At 41.5% G+C, this 24,172-nt stretch overlaps 1 protein-coding gene across 3 annotated transcripts in view; it reads left to right on the top strand.

Moving 5' to 3' along the window:
- LOC129111804 (carboxypeptidase O-like) overlaps positions 1 to 24,172 on the top strand; it is a 69,063-nt gene that overhangs the window by 3,619 nt on the left and 41,272 nt on the right. The window lies entirely within an intron of this gene.

Genomic DNA, 24,172 nt, shown 5'->3' with positions numbered 1-24,172 from the left:
GTTTATAGAAGAAGACACATGGAACCTGGCAAGCTGTAAACATTCTGCTCTCCGTGCAGTAAACTGACACCATGCGACCTGAGCAATGCATAGACATAAATCCTCTTTTTATTTTTTTTTCCCCCGTCTCCAAGAATCTGTTAAATTGCCAGATGGCTCCTGGCCGCACCAGACATTTAACAGAAATCACTCTTTTTTTATTTTTAATATAACTGAGCTGTAAGTGAGTGACGGCACAGAAATGTCACAGGAAATGTTTTTTTCCTTCAATGTGCACTTATCATTCATAAGCCGGCCTCCTTCTTTGCTATCAATCTCTTCAGTTTTTTTTCTTCCTTTTCGAAAAAATGTCTCTTCGGTCAACAGAGGTTGCCTTAGAGACAACACGACAGGCGTTCTTCAACCACGCCGGCAGTACGGACAGCAGAGGAGGACACGTCTGTGGCTGGTGATCCGTCTGATCGATAGTTCCCGGTGACACTCTGCACACTTTAAATTAAGCTATTTTATCTCATTAAAGCTGATGGTGTCATCATCTTGCTCAAAAGCAAAAGCACTTAGAAATACATCAGCATTATCGCAATGAGGACACTCAGCGAGGCGTGCATTATAAAGGTCAGTCAGATGGTACTGGCGTACAGACATGTGACATTTAATTCAACTTTTACCATGCAGGATGTAGGTAGTTAGAAAGGTGAGCTAAGCTAACAGCGTTATATTTAACAGGCATGGACAAGAATGGTATTAAATCGTAACTCATTTCTTGCCAGAAAGTCAATATGTGTATTTCCCAAAATGTCCCAGGTGAAGTTCAGTCCAATGCTGTGAGAATGAAAAAGGAAGCTGACAAGAGCGCCTGCAGTGGCTCTCACTAACCCCAAATCAATTTCTAGACATAAAATCTATCGAGTCAAAATTGGGTTTTAATGACTCCGTTGAAATGTTCACATTCAGGCTTCGGGCGAGTTGGCTTTTTTCCTTCAGGGGCAATTTCAGCTGTCATATTCATGCAGGTCCTCATAAAGGAGCTCGGGAAGAAAATCTCAAATATCCAAAAGTTAATGCATGTGCTCGATATGCGTTTCTGTGATTCGAAAACCACATTGACCATCTGAAACCAATGCATTCCTCCCATATTGTGAGTGTTTCTGCATGCAGGTCAGAGGGGAAAGCGTGATGCCCGGGGGCCTGGCCGACGGTAGTCTGCTCCCTGATTAGCTGGAGAGAACAGAGAAATTGAAGGGGTGCCAACAGTTACAGAGAGCCACATCACCCAGCACCCATTGATTACAATCAGGGGGAAGGAGTGAGGAGCAGAGGGAAGTGTTTGCTGTGGAGAGACGAGGAGAACAAAGCTCCCTCCTCTGTCTGTGAGCCAAGAAGCTGTTGAGCCTCGCTGCTGTTTGCTGCGGATGAAAATGTGTGTTTACTTAATTCCCCCACCAATCTGTACAAACATGACATCTTCTGCTGATAACTGCTGGTGTTAAATTTCACATTAATCTTGAAATCACTCGGAATTTCCTCCTGGTGCTGAAATTCATTTGACTTCAAATCAATCTGCGAGCTCTTTGGCCTCGGGGCACACCGAAGGAGATTGGTCTCAGACGACAAAATAATCACTGCTCTGTCAAACGGCAAATACAGCGGGGAGGACATTAGGGATGTTCATCACGGAAAGTAATTCGGTCATGATTTTGGGATGCATAACAGCGCTAATAATAATGAGCTTTGACTCTGAACAAGAGAAGTTTCCATCTTTTACTCAATTATTATGCTAAAACTAAAATAATTGCCTGCGCTGGCTTAAATATGCAAATAAAGCCCCGTCTTATTAGATATGTGTTAATTTACAAACATTGCATCAAGCCACGGTAGAAATTCTTGCTTCATTTTTTTGGCTTGTTAAAGTCAATATCAATTATGGCGATGTTTTTAAGAATAGAATGTTGTGTAAACCAGGCTATGAATGATAGATGAACAAACCTTCAGAATATAGATGGGTATGAAAGTTCGATATATTTAAGTGCTATTTTTAAATTTAAGTAGAATTTTCTGGTTCAGTCTGAGAAAAACTCACTTTGAGAAAATCACCTTTTAAAGATATAATTTCATACATTTTATAGACACTACAGGTGAACAGGGTAAATCATTAACTTACAGAAATCACTATCGAATCTTCCCCAGCAGACGTTGTGTTTTGTATTGCAAATTTCATGCAAACCTAGGAGAATTCTACAGACATAAATAAACACCTTAATGTGTAATTTTGGTTAACTTTCCACTATTCTAAAAGAAGACGTCTTATGGAAGCAAAAGAGCCCAAAACCTGGGAAATTGGCCGATGTTCTTGCCTCGGGTGTTTCGCTGGAAACATCTCTGGTGCCAGTAAATCTCAGGTTCAAAGTAAATGTGTCAAAGTGGCTCTCTCAGGTCCAAGAGCTCAGGATGTCCCCTTCTCAGTCTGCTTGGTTTGGAGGACTCTTATACTCTTGTGCAGCTTAAGAGGTTGGAAGAAAAGGCTGAGGCTGAAACGCCTGTTTGGTATTTTGTTAAACCCCCCCTCAGTATCGGCACATACAACACATTTATCTTTATTGAGATGAATTTATTCCACAAGTACCTTTACAATGATTATATATCCAGCCCAGTGATCAATGGGAGGCTGCAGGCATTTTAACCTCATCTGAAGTATGATTCTTTCCAAAGGAGCTCTCATAAATAAATCAGTGTTTAAAGGCACAAAAGGAGCGAGATTAAATCATCACTCAAAAGTCCCGCATTGGAAGGGGAATGTTTTTGTGAAGCCGCTGAATGAGAATCCTTTTTGAGCGCACGGCACGTTTCTAGCATACAGAGAATAAACGAGAAGCACAGGCTATAAAAACAGATTAACAAGCACGTGTAAAAGTCAATTTACAGGATGAATGAACTGTAATTTTCTCCTCGTCTGAGCCAACGATCACCAGACAACCACCTTCGTCAGTGAACATCTCAGTTCTGTGTTCCTTAATAAATGAAATGACCAATATAAACAGCCCGGCCGACAAACACAATTGATGGTCATGAGGCTTAAGAGACTGGGAGCTGAAAGTATTTCCTCCGAGTGGACGATAATTCATTCACGCTCGGCTCCCAGACCAGAATCTCTCACGGTTAGGTGGAGTGATGGAGGACCAAAAGCTCCGCTCTGCCTCATTTCCATAAATGGGCTCTTCTTTAAAGCTACGCAGTGTGAATACTTTGGAAAAAAAGTATAGAGAAAAAAAAGATAGAAAAAAGACCTGCTGAAGGCCAGAGATATTTCACCGCAATGTGTGTGAAAATAAACAGCCGCCATCGGGCTGAAAGCCAAGAAGGGAAGAGATCCGACGGTGAGAACGTCAGCTTGATCCATCACTTTACGAAAGTCCTTCATCTCAATGACAGAAATGTCCACTGATAGTAATGGAAGAGCAGGTGAAATGGTGCTTGGCACAGCTGCTATAACTTTGATGGTAAATGCAGTTTGAAGAGGATTAGCATAACGATCTACTGCCATAAACACGTTTAAGCGTTAAAGAAATGTGCCTCCCTCCCTTCATGTATGGGTAGCTTTCAGTGACAAATCTGGGTCTGTCACACACACTTTAACTTACAAATACGATCCAACAGAGAAGTTCAGAAAACTGAAGGTCTCACAGGAAGCGAGGTAGAGCCGTATTTTAAAAATAAAGCCCTGATTTAAAGTTGCACTAATCACTGCTTTTCATATCAAAAATGGATAAAATCACTAATTATAATCAGGCGGTAACCTCCGGGTCTGCCAAGTGAAGCCAATGGGCATTCTCTCTACTGACCAGCAGGGGCTGACTTCTACAGTTGCAAAAATAAGTCATATTGTATAGAAGTCTATGAGAAAATGACTCTACTTCTCTCTTGATTTATTCCCTCAGTAAACATTGTAAACATGAGTTTATGGTCTCAATCTCTAGTTTCAAGTCTTCTTCAATACAGCATGATGTTCATTTAGTAAATGATGCTCCATTTAGAGTCAAACAGAACATTAGGCAACTGTTTGCGAGCAAATTTGCCATATCAACTTAAAGTGTGATAATATGTCAGTGTTGTGTTTCAACTTGTTTCTGTTGCCCCCAAGGTGGCCAAAAAAAGGAATATCAGTTATCTAAGTTATCTAAAATTAACTTGGGTGTGAAAACGGACAAAGCTTAAAACCACCCACACACACACACACACAAGATAGAGCCAAAGTGTTAAACTAGAATATAAGACTAAATGGAAATATATGACAATTACACATTAAACATACGCTGAAGCAACAAGTAATGCAATAACGCCAGTAGCCACAGTCACACACGGAACAGATGGCAAAGCATTTACTGTAATTAAACCTCATGTCCTCATTGGATGTCTAAATTCCTCTGTGTTTCACCACCAGATGGTTAGAAATGGTTAGAGGTGGGTGTTTAAATTGTGTTTAACAAATCAAAAAAAAAAAGGGAAGTCCACATATGCAAAGTGCTAAAATGTTGCAGATTGAAAGAAAACCCAAGACTGTGCAGCCGTGTCTGTTTCTGATCCACGTAGTATTGCCGTTGATGTGGTAATTGACCACAGGGCCACCTAAACCAAGGTTAATAAGGCTTTTTGATGTTTTTACCATAAACGCACGACAGTATCGTATATTCTCTAAACTCACAAAGATGTGGAAATTGAGCTGGATGGTTTTATCTTCTGAATATGAGACCGATTTAAAGACCCTTTTTTTTTTTTTTTTTCTGACAACCAAGATATATTTAACCAAGATACAAAGGACCTCTAGACTAGTGTCTGTGAAGAGTTTATAGTCCACAGAAAAGAGAGTCCTTATCTCCGAAGCCTCCTTTCTCTCTCAAAAGTGAAACCCTTCAGCAGAACGTGAATCAGCCGCTCCCTCTCTCTTGTCAGCCCTCTTTGAAGCGGTCAGATTGATTTTCTCTTGGGTGGTAACTTTTCTCAGCTCTTCAGTGAGCCAGAGATATTTCTCAGCAGACATTCTGTCCGTGTTCTGTTTCTGCATAAGAGCCGGTTTTTAAACTTGCTTTTTCGCTTGTCAGGAATTTATTTATTCCAAAACACGAGCTGTTTGAAACTTTTTCAACTAGTTTCAGACTAAACTTATATATATATATTTTTTTTTGTCCTGCTGATCCAATCTGTGACTTAAAACCGTGATATGATTCAAATCGTGAGTTTTCACTTTTTTTATTCATTTATTTCCAGAAAAAAAAGTATCTATGCTATTTAACTGGATAATTTCTTTGGAATTTGCGTACAGGTGCATGTGTCAACGTGTAATCAATTGTGGGTTCTTACTTGTTCTGTACAAACTGTGATGTCTGTGGTGGTTTAATGCCGGATGAGTTAAAAAAAGAACAGGAAAAAGTTGTTCTTACAGTTTTTCACAATTGTTAACACACGTTTCTCAAAACAATAACGGCTTTCTCAAAACTGCACACACAAAACTGAAAACCTCACACACAAAATGCTAAACATGACACTCCCTTTGCAAGATGACTCTTTGCCATCAAATCTCTTAACTGTTCACAAAATGGAACTTGTGTTTTCATTTGGTACACACAGCCATATTTTCAAATGACACACACATACCATTCATTGAGTACACACAACTAAGTTTTACAGCACACTGAAGTGCAAAATTGAAAACACAATCATAGAAATGGAACACACCATATGAATGACAACGACTCTGGAGAATGAGCCATTTCTCCTTTTGTAAAATGTCTGTGTAGGCCTACTTTTTTCATAGTCAAACATAAAACAGCACACAAATATGCAGCAAAAAAAGTTTTATTTGGGTACACACAGAGAACAGTGCAGTACTGTAAACCGGCCTGACGGTCTGGACGTTCCTGAATGTAGCGTGGTCAGCCAGGATCCTAGTTTGTATTTGTCGGAGTGTGATAGCGTTGTTCTCACGAACCATATTTACAATTTCAGTCTCCTGTTCGGCTGTGAAAGTGTGTGTTCTTCCTCCACGGTGTGGTTCTCTTTCAGTCCTGCAAAATACTGTGAGCACACTGTATTCTATTGATATGCAGTATTACAGCACACAAGGCAAATATATTTCGTACCTGTTCTCCATCCTGAAGGTTCTAATGATGGCAGCAACTGTGAAGCGGCTGAGGTTTGGTTGGACCCTCTGGCCAGCCTCCCTCATGCTCAAACCATGGTTGAGTACATGGTCTACCACAGTGGCCCGAATCTCATTAGAGATGACCGTTCTCCTTCTTCTTTCTCCTCCTCCTCCTCCTTCTTCTCCTTGTCCTCCTCCTCCTCCTCCTCCTTGTCCTCCTCCTCCTCCTCCTCACTCTTACCCCTCTCCTTCTCTGGTTGTCGATCTCTTCAAAGTTCTCCATTGTTCACCAAACAAAACAGAGGCTCGAGGCACTTTTATGCTGCAGTCCTGATTGCAAATTGCTCAACAGACCTGAATGTTTAGAGATTTGAATATTTGTGTGTTGTAGGTTGATGCTTTGAGATTTTACTTGAGAAGTGTGTGCAACAACTGAACATTGTGTGTAGTGTTTTGACAACAAGGTGATGTGTAATTGACATCAGAGTGTAAAGAAGGAAAGTCAGAGTCTAATGCAGATAAGGGAGTGTGAAGTAGTGCCAAATTGGGTCGAGCGATTGGTACATGAAGTGAAGGTTGTGCAAAGTGTGCCGAATTTTCGCTTTTTGTGTGTTAACAACTGAGAAAAACTGTAATGATTTAAAAAAGCTTTTCCTTAATTTTGTTCTTCTTTGAAGGAATGCGGCTTTGTTTGGTAACAAACAGTAAATCAAGGCTCCACACTTCAATGGTTTCTGCTTTGTTTCAGCTCACTGGGTGATTGAAATCTATTTCATCCGACAGAAAGCGAGTGAAGTCGAAAACAACGCGCCATAGAGAAGAAGGGAAAAGCAAAAAAGAAAGCAGCTGAACGCGTTAAATCCCTTTTGAGGCTACTTAATTCATTTGTGGATGCTCATTCACGAGGCCACGAAAAAAAGGCCCACACCGCTTATTTATCTGCCCGTCTGCTCATGTGTAAACAATTAAAACAAAGCAATTTCCTTCTCTTTTAAAATTCCTGGAAATTATCATATTTCTTTGAACTTCCAAAACAAGGAACGAGTAATTTAAAGGCATTTTAACTCCTGCTGCTTTGCAATAAGGGACGTAGTGAGTGTTCTGAGTCTGAACAGAGTGACGTCACACATGCAGTAGTTCTCGTGCATACGGTGCGTTCATCTGGAGTTTTTCATCTTGTGATCTGAACATGATGTACATGGCAACATAGAATATGTCTATTAAAGGCCGTACACGCGTATAGCCTGGAGTCGCCTGGGTTTGCGCGCTGAAAAGACGCATTACACAACATATTTTCTCATTCATTATAGAGTATGTATCTTAATATTTCTCATTACTCTTTCAGTGACACTGCTGTTGTTATGCACAGCCTGCACACATGCTGTAATGGACCATTATACAATTTTAATACAATTTTCTAGTTCCTTCATATAGTCTGTCTTTGCCACATTCAATCACGGAAGGCTCACTTCCACCCGAGGGAACATTGAGTCTTGTTTTTGTACTGATCAGTTTTTGGACTAAATAAGAGAGGCGGAGATGAGAAGAACATTTAAAAAAAAAAAAAAAAAGCATCTCAACCGTTATCTCATGCTTTGTTACCGCTCCCGTCTGAGAAGCCGTCAGAGCACTTATTTATCCAGATCTGCTTCAAAAAGCTAATTATGAGGCGTGAGCCCATTTTAACACTGACCTCCACGACACCGGAGACCTTTGGTTCAGCCCAAACGTTTTCAAGGAAACCAAAGTGAAGTATATTTTAGCTCATCAACTTTCAAGACTCAGCGCCGCTTGTTTGGACTTTGCAAATTAGGCAGAAATGGGGGGGGAAAAAAGGTCAAGGGTGCATTTTTTTTGCAATGAAGGGCTTCATCTTCAAGAAGATAAGAATTAAAAGGAAGCAGATACTCAAAAGTTAGCTCTTCTTCTTTCTAGTATGGACTGCACATGCTAAACTTTGTAGCCATGCTTGTCTTCGCTTAAAAACACCATTGAGAAGTGCAACTCCTCCAAGCAAACCAGGCTTATTGACTTAAGTCATTAAAGTAGCGTATGACTTGCTGAATAATAAAGTCAATGTTTATTTCACTGCACCTGTGAGAGCATGAGACCCGTGTTGGCGTGATACTCTTTGAAGGTAAAAGGCACAAAAACAATTTGCACAGTGAAATGAGAGCTCCGGCATGTGACTGTCAGGTTGTATGTAGATGTTGTTGATCAGCGGTTCAGAGAGACGCCCTCAGAACTCCATAGAATGAGCCAAAACGGCAAACTTTATTACTACTTTCGTCATTGCTAAAGGCAGATCCATTACCTCTGTTCTCACCTTTCACAATAAAAGACGTCTAGAGAGAACTATTTCTTCGCGATGTTGCAGTGACATCCTGTAGTGTTGTTGTCACTGTGAAAGAATTAATTCATTCATTCAAGGAAAGTCACTACAACTGTCCTATATGTGGTCCGAAGAGAGAAACCTATAGATTGATTATCTTTGAATGGGTTTAGCTGTTAGGATAAAGCCATTCGAGCTGTTTCCCCCTGTTTCCAGTCTTTATGCTAAGCTGAAATGCTGCAGGCTGTAGCCTTGTATTTACCAGTGATGTTTGTTATGTTAGCTGACCTGTGCTGACAGACTACAGAACAATAAACCCCTCTGTCATTCTTCACCCACTCTCTCAGCGTGGGTGGACGTTGACCGATTATTTTAATGGAGAGAACGAACGAGAGACAAGAGGGATACTGCGCGTTTTTTGGGGTGGTTATATAACCGTGTGCTACACCTCGCTCCTTACTGTAACTTCAGCCTCTCCTTTATATGAATGCAGCAAACACTCTGCCTTCTGCTCATGTGACTCCTCACTGTCAGTCCCTCGGAGCCCGCTGCCTGTCAGGATGATTGACGGCAGCCCTACAGGCAACGAAAGTCAACACCCCTCTGCTGGATCAGACAGGAAAATGAAGTTTCTCCCAGGGGGGTTAAATTACATTTTTGTATTCATGGGCCACTCTTAAGAAGAAGGGACAAACTCCCCAAACATACTGAGATATTGGAAAAGTCATAACTGCAGCAGGTGTTATTTAAAACGGACAGAAGTTCAATGTTTTCACCTGATGAACCTTATCAACACACCTGACATTTCCATATACTGCAGCATGCTAGATGCCTTCTGCCAAAGAAACTCCATTCAAGAGTCCATTAAGAACTCCTTAAGTTTCCCCACAAGAATGTTAAGTTTCAATTACCTCCTTAAGTTTGTCTTGGGGGAAAGTAAAGTATTTTTTTCAGCGTTTTCTTCCTCCTCTCTTCTCCCCTTTGACAAAACAGGGATTGTCTGGCTCAGTAAAGTCTTTGATACATGTAATTCGTGCATTATTTACGAGTTTGTTCATTAGCCAAATGCATACATTCAGTGACCAATGCTCCTTTCTTGTTCACTTTGATTTATTGCGTTTTTTATTGGAATTTCTGTAAGCAAGATCCAGTTGTTAATGTCATTATTGACTTGTGCTCTAACGCAAAGAACTGTAAGTACAGTCGGCCAAGAAAGAGAGCAGAAATGAGATGCAATTTGTAATATTCAGCCGTTTACAACGTCTTAAACAAAACGGCTACAGTCCAAGTTTGCTCAGCCAAAATGAAGGAGACATTAGCGGTGACAATAGTGTGCTGTCTCCGACGAGAGCAGTTCTTTGCCTGTCTACTTTTATTGAATCCAAAACACAAACTGTGGCTGTAATGACCTGCTTTATGTTCCATCACGATTTAATAACCTTTAAGGTGAAAACTTGAAACTTTTAGAGTAGAAATGACTTAATCTTCCCCTTTACAAGTTAAACTTCCAAGCAGTGAAGTCACTCTGTACACTCGGGGATAATGCTGACGCTAACGTTAGATTATGTATGATGTGAAGCATCCGCTCTCACGCTGCTAGAACAAATTGCACCACAAACAAGAGGAAGCCTCAAAGACACTCCTCCATTTGCGAATACATTTACATATGTTAAATAGTGTTTGTTTGGCTTTAGTCCCTGAGGCATTACATCTATTACAAATTGATATTCATATATTTATTCTTTAAAAGTTTCACAGTCTCACATCAACACTGAAATACATACTATCTCTCTAACAATTTTGATTGCGACGCACAAATCCACGCACTCGTTTTCATCGCTGAAGTCTGAGCTCAGCCCTCTCTTAATCAAGGCCTAATCCCACTGCTTTGATGTCCCACCGAAGGGCACGTTCATCTCCTCCAACAAGGGGGGGGACCACGTTAGGCCGCTGTATCTGAGAAATCCTCTGGAGGCCGTGAGGCACGCTCGATATTCTTCCAGCCTCTGAGTGCTGCAGCAGCACCCGTCTGATTTCTGAACCAAAAGTACATGTTCACCTCTTCTTCGTTTCTGCCTGTCATCACACACACGTTCTCTCTCATTGCCCAGGCCAAAGCCTCATCATCTGACCCCCACCCCCCCTCTCCCCAACCCTCCACAGCTGGCTTCCAGACTCTCCCAGAGAACTAGAGCCAGTGGCCTTGAGCCACGGCGCCATGTGGCCTCGGAGATCACCATTTTCATAACGAGGTGTCAACGGGGATGACGAGTGATGTCTTTCCTCTCGCCCTCTCATCTTTTTTTCGGGGGGGGGGGGGATGTTGGCATCTTCGCCATTTTTTCTGCCATCAGCTGTGACGCAAGTATGGAGAGGTGCCACCATCCCAGATATTACTGCCAGATACTTTCTTTGGTTCCTAATTATCTCATTTCCACTGAGTCACCGGCTTTGATCAACATCCTAAAATTCGATTGCTTGTTTTGTGCTGGGGGGGCAGTGCAATTATATCCATGGCACCATTGTACATTAAACCAGGTTGTGTCATTGCTACCTTCTATTCTGGCTTACTTTGCGTCATGACACGGTCGCCATGGTTTCATGCAGCTGCAGGTGCATGTTGCACATACAGAGCTGTGTTTATGAAACAAGACAAAGCTCTCTCAACCAGGAACACACATTTTTTTCTTTTTAATGATTTCCATATTTTCCATTGTTCACTCTTACAAAGAATCAAAACCCAATAAACAAGATTTCATGGATGCAAGCCAATGCAGTTAACTTGGTTATATCCTCCGAGCTTAATCTCTAACCAGACACACACTTGAACCTGACACATGGACCTCGGCTCTGGCTCTTCTCGTTGCCTCCATGTCAAATACCCAAGAAGAAGAGCTTTAATCCAGCACTGGATCAAATTTCGCTCACCGAAGTGAAGTAACGCTCACTTTAGAATAAGTGTGTTTTCTATTTGAGTAATCACTGCTGCTGGACATAACAGCTTAAGCTATTAAAATACATTTTTAGTGACAAATGATTCAATAAATATTTTGCTTTTTAGGCTTTCAGGGGCTCTCAAGTGTCAATCAAGTATTTCCGCACACTGGCCATGAAGCTTTTCGAGGCCTCACCAGAGAGACGCCATTGCCACGCCCACTCAGGAGACAGGAAGTGCAAACCATTTCACGCTATTGGTCGAGCGTGTAATGCATCATCTTGGTCGTAGGGCATCTTTTCGCTGCTTGCGGGACCAGAAGTCCTTTGAGCTAAATGTTAACATGCACACAGTAATCCGGGCGTGATGTCATCAAGCAACAGTAATGTCAACCTCATGGTGGCTCTAGAGACAAAAAGAAATGTAAGCATTCAAACCTGTGTTGATCCATATCAATGCATATTATTCGAGTCATACATAGTTGAATACGTGCTTTAGATCAATTCTTAATGGGTAATAGTGGGGCTCTGTGGAAACACAACCCCTCCCGTGACTATCATTCATTATTTAAGGCTATAACTTTGAAAGAATGGTCCATTTGTTAACTTTTATTTATCTTGTTGTTACTTGTGATTTTTGTTAAATGTTTTGTCTAATTGTCCTTGTATTGTGTGATTGTCGTTGAGGACCGCCTTGATAACGAGACGGTACATCTCCAGGGGTTAAAATACCAATCAGACACCACCTCCACGCGTGGGCCGACATGTAACATCGTTAAAACAAAAAAATATGACCGAGCGACAGTGTTTACACGGCCGGGTAAAAGCGGCTACGCTCCCGACTCTAATTATGACCTCTCTTTTCGTTACGCTCGTCAAAACGAGGCGAGACTTGATCACATTACCGACCAATTATCGGCACGAGTGTAAACCGCCTGCCTTCCCAGAGTGAACCGCCGCCGTTTGATGTGGCGCTCAAGGTCTCTCAGGCAGACGTGTGTGGGTGTGTGTGTGTGTGTGTGTGTGGGTGTGTGTGCAGCTGCGTTCGGTGTAATTATTTCATCCAGCCGGGTATTGCTAATTAGAAAATCATCCTGATGGAGGTGAAATGAAATTCATTTTCACGCGGCGCACTGCAAAGCGTTTCATTTTGTCACCTTCGTACGTGACACTCGTGTAAAATACACATGGAGATTTCCTCTAACCATCATTTTCTATACGAGGCCCCTGATGTTCTCACTGTAATGATGACTGGTTCTGTAACGATCCCGTTAGTGAAGGCCCATCATCAGTTATTGAGAAAATAGTCCCTTAATGAGCTATTTTTGATATCACAAGCTAATGGCCCATCATGAGTATAGATTTATGTGTCGGCGCCTGTGAATTTTCCTCCAGGGTTGTTCACAGTGTAGCAAGATGTCTCTTACTGTTCTACTGACTGAGCTTTACTTTGTCCCCAGTGAGAGAATGTGGTTTACTTAAAATAAGTTGCATCTAACCAACCAGACGTTTCTCATGACCCAGCATCATATATATTTGAGATAAAGTACATACAGATCCTATAGGGTTCACAAGAGACTCCAGCTCTGTGGATACTGAATATATTTTGATGTAACTTCATGTTCGAGGCTCTTTCTTTCACCTACTCCAAACTCCCTGTATTAGAAGCTAAATGTTTACTGTATAGGGAGCTGTTTCTGTGTTTTATAACATGTGGCATGGTTAGCAGCTACTTTTTTCTTTGTAGAGCACTATAGACATTAGTCAGACAATACGTAATTAAAAGTAGGCTCACATCAAGTCGAAACACGTCTTCAAACTTCTAATAAAAGCTCTCCGGTTTACATTAATAACGCTTTCCTTAAGAGTTGCTGTGTAGTTGGTCTCACCAACAATAAATCCCCAAAACGCTTAGCTGCCATGTCCTAAAAACGATATAAGGCTTTGTAGATCAGACCAGCACCGCGTCATTGCCAACACTGCATTCCCTTTTTTTCAGCGAAGAAAAGCGCTGTGACATTGTCGAGTGTGGAAAATTGGAAAATGCAGAAAAACCTGTTGTGACGCAGGTACATTTTAACAAAGTACCTGTATGTGTTCGGTCTGGTGTTGATTAAATAGGGAGAGATTTTGGACACATATTTGGGGATGTAGGGAGTACCATCAGGGCTATTTGGTAAGCTTCTGTAGCAGGAAAGCGTGTGCTCGGAGAAAAATGTGCGAGCAAACTGGAAGTATTTTATTTCGATTTTGCTGTTGATTTCCCCCCCCCTGGCATTTTACTGTCTAGATTGTACATCATTTTATTCACTTAAGATTTATCAGGGAAAAGTAAGCTAGCACGCTTGTTAACTCAGGTTAAAGCTTGTGTATAGTAAATGGTAAATGGACTTGCACTTTTCTAGTCTCGGGAATACTGAAAGCACTAGTAAGTTGTTTGCTAACAGGCAAATAAGTCAACAGTGTATTTAAAAGACGTATTTGTAGGTATTTGACTTCGGTCTCTAAAGAAAAAATGTATAAAGCACAAAAAATGGAGTTATTCCAAATAAAAGTGAATGGTGCATCAAAACTAATAGGCTAATATTATCCTAAGGCTACGTATAATATATAAAATAGTTTGGATTCATCATGCCTGCGCCAATACAACCATTTTATTGAAACGATTCAAAATAAATCCTATTTGTCGTTGTAAATGTTTTTATGCTGCTTCATTGCTGGTGACTTCCATATTGGCTTGACATCTGCATAATACAATCAGAAAAAAAACATTCCACCAACCAGCCTCCTCTTCGGATCCATTACCATTAAAAAAAAAAAAAGACACTTCTGCTTCATTGGTATTAGACCATAAACATGCCGAAACCAGTCAAGAGGCTTTCAGCTTGATTATACAATGATGATATTTCTAAGGGCAAAGTCAGGGTGACAGTGGAGGATATTAGACACCCAAAGAGCTCCTCACGTTAAGTATTTATTATCTTCTACAGTTTGTCTGTCCCACAGCGGCGCACTCAGATCGATTATTAAACTTCAAAGTCCTAAAAATGCATAAAAATGTTCACGTGAGAAAAAAAAAGTCATGCTTAAAAAAATTATTTTTCATTGGGTTCCCATGCCTGTCGCCGTGTTTGTAGCATGAATCACAGAAATAGATTTTCTCCAGAGGATATCCTCCGTAGTCTGTTAGGCAGATTGTGGTTGTAGCGCGGCCGGGGTCGAACCGTCGGCTCAAACACACAACATCTGAAACCAAACCGCAGAAAGCAGGAGGAGAACTGTGCCTCTGTGCCAGAGATGAGGTGTATAAACCTGTTATACATCACACTTCCTCACACTTCCCTCTGGTGCAGGAAACGAATGCGCAACACTTGCCAAGCGCAGCAAGCTGTTGGCCCCGGCTCGGAGGTGGCTAGGGCCGACGAACACAAACTCTCCAAATGAAGTGGGTAAAGTCCAAACCCATTTCTGTTAGCCGCCGTAGCAAAGGCCGCGGGATTACTCTGCCAATCCAATCAGCAAGCAGAAAATTGCTGGGAAAGAAGGGCCCCACAAACTGTCATATTGTCCTATCCTGAGGCGGTGACATGGGAAATCAGAGTGATGTATAAATATATACATACAACTCATGCAGGGTTTGATTCCCATGCACTCTATGCCATATGCTCCAAATTTTAACCCTAAATGTAACTGTCCCCCCCGGTCAGCTCTCCAAGCCAACCAGCCCATGTGTTTTTTTTCGTTTTTTTTATAAGGAATATGTCACATTTTGCACCGTGGCAACTGTTCTTTTCAGTTCAGTTACTTAGCAACTACATGACGTGTCTCAAAAAGAAAAAGGGAAAAGAAAGAAAACCTGAACCCCTTCAATGGTGAGAGAACTTTGAAAAACAGGAAGGACATAACAGCGATTGCTGCGATAAATCCGCGTTCAAGGTCGGCCTGCCGGCCCCGGAGCTTTTTATTCGCTCCTCACAATGTGCCATTAGCGCTGTTAGCACACGGTTCTTCGGTAATGGGAGTCATTATAGCATTCCGAGAGGAAGGACGAGACTGACAGCTGGGTTTGACGTAGCTTATCTTATCTTCGAATTCCGTATATCAAGCTGTGTGTCACGTCAGATAGCAAGTCAACTATATGGCTTATGCTGGGACGCAGCTCAGCAGTGTGTATCACGTTGTTCTAATCATAAACATAAGTAGCAAATAATTGATTAGTTAATAAGGATAAATTGTGAAAGTGTAATATGGTATAGAACGTTATGCTAGAACTGTATGATGGCCAACAAATACCACAAGAGAATTGATAAAAATGATCAAAGAATCCACTCTAAATGCCACGTCAAGACACCAAGACCTTGGGGAACATTGTCGAATTTAGTACCAAAAACTTTTGACGTTTGGAGCATCTAGATGGTGAGCGCTAAAGTGCTAAAAAAACAACGTTCTTGTCAGTGTACCTAGAGAAGTCATGCATCCTCTGAACGCGTTGGGTCTGTAGTTTATGGTCGAAAAGTTTCATGAGGCTGAGAATATCCCAGATGTCACAACACATCATTTTACTGAGTCAGTTTCATGTGACAACAGTAAATTCGATACCTTCAAAACTGAGGCAGCCACAGCCTCCGAAAGACAGTATGGCTACGTTTCAGATCTCTCACAGTGGGAACCTAAAAATTATCATTGTTTTATTTTTGCTAACTTTTTATTTGAGTCCAAGTGAAACGGAAGTTAAAGCGTCTTTAATTTCTCTACTGCGACGTATATCAAGGTTAAGTGGAATAATTGAGCGGTCAGCAGTTACAAGAAGGATTTAAATCTGATCCTTTTCATTTAATTGGAAAAGTGGGCGGGCTTAGAATGAAGCGCCCCACACACACTCCTCCCTTATCGCGAAAGAGTTGCAGATTGATAGATAGATGTCATATATCGTTAAATATGTGCAAAATATGACCGAGGTTGTGAACTAAAAGGGTAAAAAAAGGCATTTTTCATTTAATTTTGACTTTAAATGCGTTGGTGTTTTGTTAGCCAGAGCTTGTTAGCGGTGGAACACATTCATTTCGGTAACAAGCGTAGCATTAAGTTCGGCTCTTTCATCCAAGGATAAAGACACAGTCAGCTCCAAGTTCTCCTGTCGATATTTAGGTCTTTCACATTTCTGGGCTGGAGGTTTCACCCGACTCCTTTTCCCGCTTCCTTTCTCTCCCTCTCTCAAAGGTGACCTTTCACAATGCATCCCTCCCCCCTTTGAAAAAGCTCTTATTATATCTGAATTAGCCTCCCAGGACACGGCGAGCTGTACGGCAACCTTTCATCAGTGCACTATTTTCTGCTCACATCGGCAGGTGTGTGAATTGCACAGAAGAAGAAAATAAGAAAAATAAGAATTTGTGGCCTCAAGGCTCTTTTCTGAACAAAAGCGCTCTCTGTGTGGAGCTGAAAATACCTACATATGCTCCGAGGTCTGGAAATGGAAAAACATTACTTAAGTGCAGCATTATATCAGCTATGCAGCAACGTCAATAGCAACACGTGGATTTTTTGTACAATACAGGATATTTATTTTGAATTCCCTCAGGCTGTTTGACACAGGCTTCCTGCTGCTCTGTGAAACCCTGTTTTTTCTTTTCGGGCCCCAAATGCAACAACACCTGCCTTTTACATAAAAGCAAAAGTGCATATCATAGCTTCAACCTCCTGGTCAGGACTATGTAATGGGGGGGGGAAAGCCAGTGTTCCCTTATGTTTTTGTTGAAAGATGAGGAGTTGACGAGTAATATACTGGGGGGGATAGGCCATTAAGAATACCTGATAGAGGGTTGGTAGGAAGATAAATTAGCTGTCTGTGGTGCTCAGTTCGGGGGGGTTGCAATAGAGAAGCCATGTCCATTTTCCCAGACGAGCCACTGTTGACTTCCATTACTGAAGCCTGCGGTGGAAGGCAGCCATGATAAACAGTGTAGGAATCAGCGGGGTAATGGCATGCATAACACAGTATGGGCACCTGCAGCACACAGAAAAAAGAAAACAGGAGGGAACCCATCGCTGGCCGGGATTACTGATGACTTCACACCAGGGTGGAGATCCTGCAGCCTTACAGGTCGCTGAATACATGAGTAACATCTGAAACCTATTGGGATGCATCACCGGTGTACCATCACTCTCCATAGATGAGAATGTAGATCCCGCTTTGTAGTCAGGAGCAGGTAGTTTGTAGAAAGTCAAAGAAGAATTTCCAAGTTGCTAAAATGTGATGCTATTTGGCTGAAAAAGACCTTTCCCATAGACTTACATTGGGATAGTTCCTTGACGTTTCACAAAAGATTGGTTCTGGCAAATTGCCATAAACTGTATAAAACCCATTGATTTTTGGACTGGGATTTTAAAGCCTCTAGTTCGGCATTTTGGCCATAACCATCTTGTCTTTTTTTTTTTAGCAATTAGTGAAATGACGTGACCATATTTGGATTTTTCCTCAAAATATGACCATCATTTCCTAAATGAACATCACAATGTATTGAAGAAGACATGACAATAGCGATTGAGACCATAAACTAATGTTTACAATGTTTATCAAGGTATTAAATAAAGTGTTGGCCCTGCTGGCCTTTTAAAAGGAATGCAGGTTTAAGACACTCTTAACAGCCGAATTTTGCCACCTGCAAATTGAGGATACTGGGGCGGCTGTGGCACATGAGGTAGAGCGCTTGTCCCGTAACCACAAGGTTGGTGGTTCAAACCCCTCTACCGGCAACATGCCGAGGTGTCCTTGAGCAAGACACCTAACCCCAAGTTGCTCCCCGGGCGCTTCATTGCAGTCTACTGCTCCTCCGGGATGGGTTAAATGCAGAGAAATAATTTCCCCATTGTGGGACTAATAAAGGCTTAATTATTATTATTATTATTATACATTTTCAAGTCCTAAAAGCCTCTTGCCATCTCTCTTATAGGTCAAAAGTATGAAGCTTATTTTGATTAGTGAAACATAAGGAAATGCTTTCATGTTTCAAATCACATTTTTTGAGTCAAAACAGAAAAGTTGCGTTCAGTAAAACCAAAAGACGCTAAAGCGCTCCATGGAGCTGAGGGGAACTACAGGTTCTCTGATCATTCTCTGTGGGTTCATCAAAACAATCCTCCTTAACATTCAACATCATTAACATGTAAATATTGGTCATAGCAGCTTTAAAACCACGGTCAGAGGCAGGTGGAGATATCAGAATCAACAGCTCATTAATAACGGTCTTCTTTTGGTGGAAACTTTGCTCATCTGTGTCATCGATATCTGAGGGTTTTTCGGTTTCCTGTTCTTTTGATTTCTCAGCATATTGACATCAGTTATAAAACAATTCAGGAGAAACATGCTGTTCGAAATAGGATGAAATATAACCCTAACACCCTTTTTAATGTGATTTTAAAAATGCAAACAAAACAAGGTTTTGCAATTTTTCATACCGTATCCATTACAACTGTAAACGGCATCGCTATCATTAATATTCAGGGAACATGGCATGTTTCACCGCGCGCTCCGACTGTGTAAAATATTTAAAGGCTTCTGCAGCGCCCCGAGAAAAAAACATATGTGCTTCTGTTTTTACACAAGTCAAGATCTACGTCTCTGTAGGAAAGGTTGAAAAGAAACTGTATTTTCTCCGTTTTCTTTTTTTTTTTTGGTCCAGGGCGACAGATTAAAGTTGTGGCTGTGAGTGTTGCTATGGCGATGACTCCTGAGCATTCAGCCTTTTCTTCAGCCCGGTACCGGGATGAAACGCGAGTTTGAACTTCCCGGGGGCTTCTCTGAGGATTTTGATTCAAGTATTCTCCGTGGAAGCTGACTTGCCATTGTTTAGTTTATTATTCATCTGCTTCCCTGCTGGATACTTATTCAGTCCAGCCCTCCTCTGCTGAAGATGTGAAAGCGTTTCAAACTTGAGTGAAGAGCGACCGCTCCGGAGGCACATGCTGTTTATCATCTTGCCGATTTTACACCAAAAACATACTTTTTCATTAATCACACACACACACACAACACATAATCACGTTTTTCTTTCCCAATGTTTATTCTTTGTTAAATAACGGACATTTGGCATGAAAAAACCACGCACATGTAGCCAGTAACCATGACCCAAACAAGACGGCGTCAATATAACAATATCACACTGGAGATACAGTTAAAGCAGAACATCAATAACCTCACATTGGAGACCCCTCACACTTGGCGAGGTCCCGTTTCAACTGACGGACAAGTTACACATTTAGAGCAGGCACCAGATGTGGCAAAATGTCAAAAAAATACAGAATTCAGCACATGTGGACACACAAACGGACATCTTCCCCATCATTGGAAAGACCTCCAGTGCTATTAAGAGCTAAATATAAGATCTATCACCTCGTCTATGCGCCTGTTCGTCACCTCAGCCTTTCTCAGGTTGTTTACTCGCTCAACTTCTACATCAACACCTAAGACGCTCCGCCAGAAGGTGTGAAGAAGCGCCTTTTCAGAAGGAAGAGGGAGAAGAGAAAGCTTCTGTACCCAGGACACGTTGTCTTTCCCTTTTCACAAGGAGGCTTTCTATAAGGCTGAGTAAAACACAAACACGAAAACAAAACAGATGAGACGATTTCCCATTAAGTGCGTTGCTCAGGTGCAGGACCTGTAGGCCGAAAAACGAAAAATATTTCATTCTGCGCCCAAGGTGAAAGTACCAAAAAAAAAAAGAAATTGCGATTTATTCTGCAGAAGAGCAAAATTAAAAATCCAGCAGAGGCACATTTCACTCGCAGCAGCTCCCCCCCCCCCCCCAGGAAGCCATTATAAATAATTGCGAAACAACTTCTCGTAATTTACTCACGAGCGCCTTGTCAGTGTTCGCTGCTGGCTGGAAAATGCTCGTAACTCCCAGCAGTCAAATACTCAGAAACTAAGAAAAGCAGCTTTTTTTTTTTTCGGTGAGGATTTTGCAAACTCAAGGTGAGCAAAGTTTCCTCAAAGTGCGTAATCCCTCCAACTACATTGAAAACATGAAAATCCTCCAATTTCCAAGGTTAAACAAAAGCTACATCATAATGAGTCGCTGGAAGAGCAATAGACATTCCCCATGAATCACCACGGATATAAAGAGGTGCCTGATTGACTGCCAGAGAAGTGACATGTATGAAATATGACACTGCAGTTTATATTTCGTGCTGTCACTTTCTTCTGCGTCCCGAGACGATCAAGAATTGTGTGCGGAACTGAAGAGGTTTGCTGTTTTTTTTGTTTTTTCCGCCCTGTGTGTCGCCTGGAGCGCCTAATGGGATTCTTGTTGTGGAAGGTAGAGATAAGGAAGAAACCGACTGTGCGCGCCAGTCCCATGCCTCCGTCTCATTTCAGTTTCAATTTGCATCAGGCATTGTTCTGGGGAAAGAGTAGGAATTTGATTTCTCATTTTTTACCTTTTCAAGGAGTCTGTAAACTTTCTGTGCTGTGGTAAAGTTCATTTATCAGATTTCTTTTGTTTCAGTAGACATTCACCGTGTAGAGGCTTGCAGTGGTGGACGTGCTCCATATAGCCTTAAAGGAATAACTATCCCAGACGTGTCGGGAAAACATGATTATTTCCTTTTTTGCTGAGAATTAGATGAGATTATTGATCCCACTTAACTGCTCAATATGAAGCTACAGCCAGCACAACGAATCCTCACACAACAGTTCGTATGATATCTTACGGAAAGTAATTTTGCTTTTGATGCGTTTTCGTACAAAATAACTACATAAGTTAAGTGGGAAAGTCACGTAGCTAATAAGTCATTGTTGGCCTCTGATTTCACACCGGACACGAACAGCTGTCTCCTGGGTGAAAGTCCTTTTTTTTTACCCATCTGTCCACCCCTACCAACATCCTATATGGCCTTTGTTGCTCTTGATACAACGTCACCTGTCCTGGCTCACGATCATGCAGATAATGTACAAATTATGTGCGTTATATACACATAAACATCTATATTTTACTACCATTTGTAGTATAGCTGCCTGGCCTGCAACCCGTTAGTTTAGCTTTACTGGAAACAGGGGACCATCTAGCTAGACTGTTAAATACCTGCCTACACCTCTTTACAAACCATAACTTGTCTTTTTCATAAAATAAATTAATTGTACATCTATTCCCCAAATGTGGCTTAATGATGTTTTCAAAAGATTAAAAGACCAAATCATCTCACAGCTAAAAATTACAACATTAGTATATTTTTCAGTGAGGAAATGAATTGCACTTGTAGTAGGTACATAGTGTGCTGCGTAAAACTAGCTTAACTCGTAAAGTACCAAAAAAAAGACAGTAGCAGCTCTAAGACTGGGAGGTTTGCTCATTTTAATAATGCATACCTAAGCCTGCTGGCCTGCTGAGGTGAATAGAATAACTGATGTAAAATTCAATAAAAACTGTTCATTTTCAAGAGCAAATCTCTGCCTCTCAGAGGTTTTTACCAGAACAATTAATGAGCAAGGTTTCCTGCAAGTTCTTATGCTCTCCATTCATAATGCACATGAGCGGTGATTTAAGTTTAAGTTGTGAATCTACAGACCATAAAATCAAACCTAACTTTAAGAGGCTTATCTTCATTATCCCTACTCAGCTATAGTCAATTAGCACACTTAACAGTCTGCAATTCAATAACCCGTAGGCTTATAATGTAACAAAACATGCAAATAAATACACATTTAATTGAAGGGGAAAGTGCGCACAGACCAGAGAAATAAATCCGGACTAAATCCGTCCAGGTTCTCTGGTGCACCAGGTGCTGGCAGAGATATGGAAATCACTCACCGTCCTGCCTTAATTTCAAAAGCATACACGGAGAGGAGCTCGCTGGCCGAAGGTGTTTACAAGTGAGTCTCTGCCGGGTTTTTTTTTTTTTTTTTAGTGTGCCAATTGTCCGTCCTTCCAGCCGAACTCGCCACCATCCCCTGCCACCGCTTGTAAACCGCTGGCGTGCCACTTTTGGGCCTGCAAATCTCAGCTGTCACCGACACGCTATTGCCATTCATGTATTCATACGCCTCGGCACTGGAAAAGGAGGGTGGCGTGGGGGGTGGGGGTGGGGGGCTGCAGGGACAGGGAGTGCTAGGCGATGCGAGGACATGGAAAAAGGGGAGCAAACTTGAAAGGGATAGGAAATGACAGCGCCAAGCTGTCGACAGGTCAGCGCATGTAGGACAAAAGCAGTACATCACTCTGTTTAACACACATCCAGATCATCTGGTGCTGTAGAGGCCGACTTTTTAAAATGAGTTACTGCAACGCTGTCATGTCCAAAATTCGTCCGAATAGACTGAATTCATGAATGAAGTAATATGGAATTGTCCTTTTAATCCAAATAATAACTACTACTTCCTAGTAGTTCATGAATCTAACCAGTCAGCCTTCACATTGTCGACACACTTAATGTTTATGTTTGATTAGGTGAACATTTAAATGGAAATTTGGGTTTTTTTTCTCATTCTGTTATCTAATTGGTCGTGCTAACTTTTCACTTGCCACCATTTTTTTTACTAAGTTCTTTCAAATTCTTAATTTAAGCAAACAAGATATAGGCCTTTATGCTAAGCTAACTGGAAGCTGGCTGTTGCTTCATATTCAGCGTACAGAGTGGTATCAGTCTCCTCACTTAAGTCTCAGCAAGTAAGCAAATAAAGCTCTCTCTGTCTGTGATCTTAATCAGGTGCAAATCTGCCATATCTTTCATTTGAAGGCTGCATAGAAAATTGAAAAATCAAAGTTTAGACAACATTTTGGGTGCAAATTCAGGAAATTCACTAAACGGCATGGAAACCCATTTGCAAGGACGCCGGCACAAAAGGTCTTTGTATATAGTATATAAACATAAATAGGCCTCTATTATCTCATTATATTTATTAAATATATTTAGTGTATTTTTGTTATATAAGTGTGGGGTGTATCCCAAATGACTTACTACTAGTCCAGTACAAAGAAAATGGCCAACTATTCTTTTTAACTTCAAGTGTTGCCATTACTGGTTCTTATTTCATCTGTTATTAAAACGACTATGCACTTGTTTTTTCCCGACAATTTTCACCGTTTTGTAGTGCATGTTGAGCTCAATTCCTTGAGTGAAAGACGCAATTTAAATCAAGATTGTTGTTGTTGTTATTGAATAATTGAAGGTGCTCAGATGTGGTGCATCAGCGGAGCCATTTGTCGACAGTTTTGCAAAGGCAAAGCCACGAGACGCTCACAGAGGAGAGGAGAGGGTACCCGAGGTGCACCTCGTTAGTCTGAGCCTGGAAACGCCGTCTTTGTACTTCGGTAATGCTCAGAGTAATTGGCAGCAGTGCAGCAGAAGGCAGAGGGAGAGAGAGTACATAAAAGACACCGCAGAGATAATTGAGCAGAAAAAGGTGAGTTTGACTGAAGCACTTTTCTGTGCCATTTGTAGCAGGGCCAGACTGGAGCAACCAGCAGGTGCAATCAGCCTTTAATGGTTCGATGGACTAACTCCCGATGTTAATGTCTGCATCAGTATTCAACATACATCGGAGCAGTAGTGACGGGGGAGATTTAAGTTCCATGACCGAGCCTGTATGATCCCAGTTTGTTGTGCTGCCGGCTGGATCAACACAAAGGATCGCCCCTTTCTGAACACCAAGCTTTCTCATTAATGCGTTCCAAGAAATGAGGCTAAACTCCAGTCCTCAGGTGTTTATCGTCAGGATAAAGATGCACCTGCCTGATTCACAAAGCGCTGGCGCGAAAAGGTCAAAAACATAA

This window comes from Anoplopoma fimbria, chromosome 22 (assembly GCF_027596085.1).
Source record: "Anoplopoma fimbria isolate UVic2021 breed Golden Eagle Sablefish chromosome 22, Afim_UVic_2022, whole genome shotgun sequence".
NCBI classification, from domain to species: Eukaryota; Metazoa; Chordata; class Actinopteri; order Perciformes; family Anoplopomatidae; genus Anoplopoma; species Anoplopoma fimbria.
The sequence above is the reverse complement of the archived record's forward strand: the minus strand, read 5'-3'. Positions and strand labels throughout refer to the sequence as shown.